Here is a 6,000-nt window from a genome sequence, read left to right on the forward strand (position 1 = left end):
ACATTTTGGTCCATCCCTGCTACGGAATATCATGAGAGAATTACAGTAAATGAAGTAAATCTCTTGAGGACAGAAGAAGGGTAAATAACATGTTTTAAGTTGCTACAAAATGGGTTGGTATACACACATATATTTCCTGGTTTTATCAGCTGAGAGAGCCTAGAAGTAATGACACCTCAGCACCAATGAGCACACACAGTGACCAGATCTTGGTTTCTAATACCATCCTTCAATAAAAGGAGCCAGCACTCCTTGGAGAAATGGCTGAATCAGGCCTGGGGCAGGGAAAGTCCAAAATAAGCCTAGACTATCTTGTGGCGCCAGAAAATAAGGAAGTGCTCAGAAGAGAATGGGGGCTTGTCAGAAGAACTAGGAGGCTAAGCTGAAGGAAGTCCTAATAGCCAAAGTGGGAACAATTTGAGCAGAAAATAAACAATGATAGTATTGGATTTTTAATATATACGTATTTTAAATTTTAGAAGAGTTTTAGATTTACAGAAAAAGTGCAAAGGTAAATACAGAGATTTCCCATATACCCGGCATCCAGTTTCTCCTATTGTTAACATCTCACATTAGTGTGGTACATTTGTTACAATTAATGGACCAATATTGATACATTATTATTAACTAAGGTCTATACAGTATTCTAGTTTCCTTAGTTTTTTACTTAGTGACCGCTCCCTGTTCCAGCATCCCATCCAAGCTGCCACATTGCATTTAGTTCTTCTGTCCCCTTAGGCTTCTCTTGGCTGTGACAGTTTCTCAGACTTGTCTTGCTATTGATGAGTTTGACAGTTTTGAGGAATATTGGTTGGGTGTTTTGCAGAATGTCCCTCAATTTATATTTGAAAAATCATAATGCTTTTTTCATGGTCAGAGTGGGGAATGGGTGTGGGGGGAACAGCACAGAAGTGAAGCGTCTTTCTCAACACATACCACTGGTGCCTCATCTGTTGACTGATGATGTTAACTGGGGTCGCCTGGCTGAGGTAGTGTTTGTCAAGTGTCTCCGTGTTACTTTTTTTCCCTTTTTACACTGTTTTCTTTGGAAGGAAGTCACTAGCATAGCCTATACTTATGCAGTCGGGGGTTATACCCTACTCTCTTGAGGGAGGAGATAATATTGGATTTTGGCCGATAGAATAAAATAAATATCCATTGGCCCCTGCTAAGACAAATAAATAATTGAATAAATAAATAAAGAGGGAGAAGGGACAGCTTTTCCTTACAGTAAAATTCCAACTAATAGATGTGGAAAGAAAGAGAAAAATAGAACATGACTATCAAAAAGGCATCACAGTAATAGATGTTGATCCACCGATAGATGCTGCGCTTGGTGGATGAACCTGGAACGTTTGAGGAGAAACAGGACTTGCATGGTCTCAAAGTATGTTCCCAAGATATTCATCAACTATACATGAGAGGGAAATACAGTAACTTTATAGTGGAGAACCTTGCAGACATCAACTTGAGCAAGCAATCAAGGTAAACATCACCAGCAATAAGACATATCAACGTCACGAACCTCTTGGTGTAATGAGCTGAGAAGGACCCAACATCATTTCTGTGATAGCCTTGCCAAAAATGCATAACCTCGCTCTAGTCATGAGGAAACATCAGGTAAACTCAAACTGAGGGACAGTCTATAAAACACCTGACTAAGTACTCTTCAAAAGTGTCCAGATCACGAAAGACGAGGAAAGACTGAGGAACTGTCACAGACTTCAGGAGACTAAGGAGACATGACAACTCAATGCAATGTGGGATCCTGGAACAGAAAGAAGACATTAGTGGAAAACTGGTGAAATTCAAATAAGATCTGTATTTTAGTTAATAGTATGATACCAAGGTTAATTTCTGGGTTTGATCATTGTACTAAGGTTACGTAGGAGGTTAATATCGGGGGAAGGTAGGTGACGGGTATGCCGGGAGCTCTCTGTTCTATTTTGTGCAACTTTTCTGTAACTCTAAAATTAGTTCAAAACAAAAGGTTTTAAAAATTGCAGCATAAAAGATTGAGGGCAGATACCTGGAAGGCCTCTGGTGGCAGAAACATCAGATGTTTCAATGGGTTTTTGAAGTATCCTCGTGTCAGGCAAATCAGGAAAAGAGGCAGGGAAGAAGCCTGAGAGTTGAGCCCTTGGATACTCAGAGGGCCTGAGGATGCCCGGGCCCTCTTTGCATCTGGGATTGGGAGACTCCTCTCCTCAGAGCCATCCCCTCAAAGATTTGTTCAACATAGCGGGCTAGGGTCAGCTGGGCTGCATGTCCAGAACAGACGCTGGGCCCTGTGTCACCTGTTGGGACAGCAACCCCTGCCTTTCTCGTCTTCAGCTTGGTACTGGGAGGGGCAGCCCTATGCACGGCCGCCTCCTCTCCTCCGTGGGATTCCCAGCCGGAGGGCAGGGCTGCCGAGGTGAGGTTGATGCAGTCGGGGGGAGGCTTGGCAGGCAGGCCAGAGGCAGAGCTCGGTGCTCCAGGGGGAGGGCAGCTCAGACAGTGGTTAGCATCAGAGTGGGGCTTAGCAGAAGGAAGGGGGAAAGGGAGGGGGGCTCTCCTTCTCAAGGGGCCCTTTCATGTTGAAATCAGCCAGCGTGAATGCTGGCGGCCCAGGAGCCCAGCCAGGGGAAATGTGAGAGCCCCCTTATCTCCCCTCTTGTCACAGTGCCGTCTGCGGTTCCCAGCCGGCCAGCAAGGATGCATTAGGAGAAGTGTCAGTGGTGGGGGGAGTGCTCCCATCAAGACCTTGGGCTGGGCCCACTCAGTTAAAAGAGGGGGCTAGAGGAAGCAGGTTCCAGACCCTCCTGGTGCTGAAAATGAGGGTGGACTGGAGTGCCCCTGTACCTTGGAGCAAGGAGAGGCTGCAGACTTGGAGGGAATCGGAAAGAAAGCCTCAGGTCCCATCTCTCTCCAGCATCCCCTCACTGGCTCTGGGTGTGCAGACCCTACTTACACTTGCAGGAACAGGGAGCTCACTCCCTCTTGGGAGAGCCCTTGAGTCATTGCACTGGTTCCACCCTTGGATTCAGTTTGCATTTCTCGGCAGGAAACCTGGGACATGAGGCTGTGGCCCCATCTTCCCTGGGACACTCTTGGCCCAGGAGTGACCCCTACTGTCCAGACAACCTTGGAGGCCGAGGATTGAGCCTGCCAGCTTCCCGTTGCTTGCGCTGGGTGGCCCTTCCGGCCCCCTTCCAATGCTATGATCTTGTGTTTCTCTAAGATAGACTGTGAGGTTCCTTGAAAACCTGCCACTGCAGGAGGGAGGTGGGTGAGGCCAACATCTGGACCATGGGGGCATTGTTGGCCCCCACAGCTGGAGCTTTCAGCAACCAATGTTTTCACAGACACCATTTGCCCAAGCAAGTTCCTGGCCCCCATCACGCTCCCACTGCCCAGGGCCCCACGCCTCCTCTGCACAGCTGCACAGGCACCTGAGAGAATCCAGTCTGGCCAGAGCTTAGGTTGTTCCAGCAGCCTCTGCTGCCCAAGAGAGGAGAGGGTAAAGAGGCCGGGGGCCCCCATGGAGGTGTGGGTACATGGAAAACAGTACTAGGTGAGGGAGAGAGTGTGAGGAGTCCCCAGAAACAGCTTGGAGCAGGGAGGGGCATGGGGCTGTAGGCCTCAGGGTTCTGCCCTCTGTTCTGCCAGCACCTGCTGGGTAACCTTGGGCCTGTCTATTCCTCTGTCTCCCCAAGTGTCAAATGGGAAGAATCCCTTAGCACCCTGCTGAAAATCGCCTCTCTCCCCCTATCATGCTCTTTCTTCCCTTTATTTCCCTCACGGCATGCATCACCATCTGAGACCCTCCGCTGCCTCCACAGGAACACTGTCTCCAGGAGGGCAGGGGGCTTGTCTCCAGTGTCACTGGACCCTGAGCTCCACAACAGGGGCAAGGTGGTCTGTGGGGCCTGCTCAACTCTGGGCGCTCTCATTCCTTCTGTTCCAAGTGAGATTATGGGTTCCAGCCATGGAGGGAGGAACTATGACCTGGGGCTGGCAGATGCCTAACAAAGGAGAATTTTCTCCTGGAGCTATGTAAGAGCGAAGCGCGCACGGGGTGGGTCCCAGGGTGTGAAAGGCTAAACTGAGGCCACAGGGAAGAGGGCACAGGCCTAAGATGGCTGCCATGGTGCAAGACCCATTCGAGGCTGACTCAGAACCAAGCCTCAATTCAACGAACATTTACTGAGTGTCCACAATATGCCTGGCATTTCAGAAAATGCTTTTGAAAAAGGCAGTCGCCATTAATCAAGCACTTGCTTTATGGCAAGCAGTGATTGTGCACTATCTGTTTGAATCTTCACAGAGTCCTGCGAGGGGTATTGTGAACATCACCCCCATTTTGCAGATGGGTAAAATGAGGGTCAGAGTAGCCAAGCCACATGCCTAAGATCTCCCAGGTAGAAAGTGGCAGAGCTGGAAGTAGAACCCAGGCCTGCTAGACAAAAAATTCTATGTTCTTTGTCCCTGTGCCATCTCTCAGAAGGGAAATAGCCTGCCCAGGAAGCAGGAATGAGAAGGGGGTCCCGGCAAGGGCCCAGCTCACTCCCTGGGTGCACCAGGCCCTCGGTGAGATTATGGTGGCTCCCTCCAACACCCACCCCTGGTTTTCAAGCTTGGAAGCCCCAAGTTTGGGTAGTGTGGGGCTGGCTGGGCAGAGTAATCCACACCTGAGTGCATGGGAGGGCTCTGCTGGGGCTCCCTCCACGAAGCTCATGGGCCTGGGGCACATGGATGGCAGCACAAAGGGCCTAGAGAGAGCAAAGGGGCAGGATTAGAGAGGAGGGACATTCAGAGAAAGTCTGGGTAGGAAGTCACTGGAAAAGCTTTCAAAGCAAAAGATGAAGCCTTTGGTTTTGTGAATCAGGAGCAGCTTGGGGGACACAGGAGACGAGAGGGGCAAGAGCTTCACTCTGCAGAACGCCAGCAGACAGCGAAGGCCAGGCCTCTACTCTTGTGAGGCAGCTTGTACAGACATGATCTCCTGGCCTTCCCCTGCCTCCCTGCCAGCTCTTCTTCCTCGAAGAGAGGAGACTTAGTTCCATTGTACAGAGAGTGAAACCGAAGCTCTAAAACGGGACCTGAGAGTCAAAGTTGGCTAGTTAGGAAGCGGGCAGATGTGGGCTGTGAACACAGGTCAGCCTGGTTTCGGAGTGCGTGCTCTGAAATGCCCCAAGGGAGAAAAGGGAGGGAAGCTCTGGGCTATGGCAGCAGAAAGATCCCGAGCCCAGAGCTGTGCCTGGGGCCAGGGCAGCTCAGCCCCCAGGATCCCCTGGACAGCAGTAGCCCCTTCCTGGAGACGCTCTGGGCCGGAAGAGAGGTGGAGGACATCAGGTCCAAACCCCTGCCTCCATCTCTCTTATGCTTGGATCCCCTCTGCAGCACCCACGATGAGTGGGATTTCACCAGGTAGAGATAGGAGACAGCATTCCAGGCCAAGTGCACAGCCTGAGCAAAGGCACAGGGGCTGGAGAGGCCATGGTGGATGCAGGGCCGGTGAGACTAGTGTGGCCAGGGTGAGACTGCTGAGAGGGATGGGAAGAAAGGCGGCAAGCCCAAGCCGCCTGAGTCTTGGACTGAAAAGCCCTCCAAAATTCTCTAGGCCAGCTCCTACCCATGGCTTGAAGCCCCTGTACAGCAGCCCTGGGCCACATGGTAAATATCCACTCCCCTTTCCCCCAGGATTCCCTGCAGGAAGCCAGAAGAGTCCTTACGGCTCATCTAGCCTGGTGCCTTCATTTGCAGATGGGGAAACTGAGGCCCAGAGAGGAAAAGTGACTCATGCAATGGCACATGGCCAGTCAGTGGTAACCCTGGGGCAGGCTTTTTATGGACATTCAGTAAATATCCATTGAATCGAAGCTTGGTTCTGAGCAAGAGTCCAGAGCCTTTGGTCAGAGAACTCTGTAGATGCGCTGTGAGCCTCTCTTCTCCTGAGCAAGCATCCCCAGCTCCTGGGGTCCCTGCTCAATACTTAGTGCCTGAGTAGGAGCTTAA

This window comes from Equus caballus, chromosome X (genome assembly GCF_041296265.1).
Source record: "Equus caballus isolate H_3958 breed thoroughbred chromosome X, TB-T2T, whole genome shotgun sequence".
NCBI classification, from domain to species: Eukaryota; Metazoa; Chordata; class Mammalia; order Perissodactyla; family Equidae; genus Equus; species Equus caballus.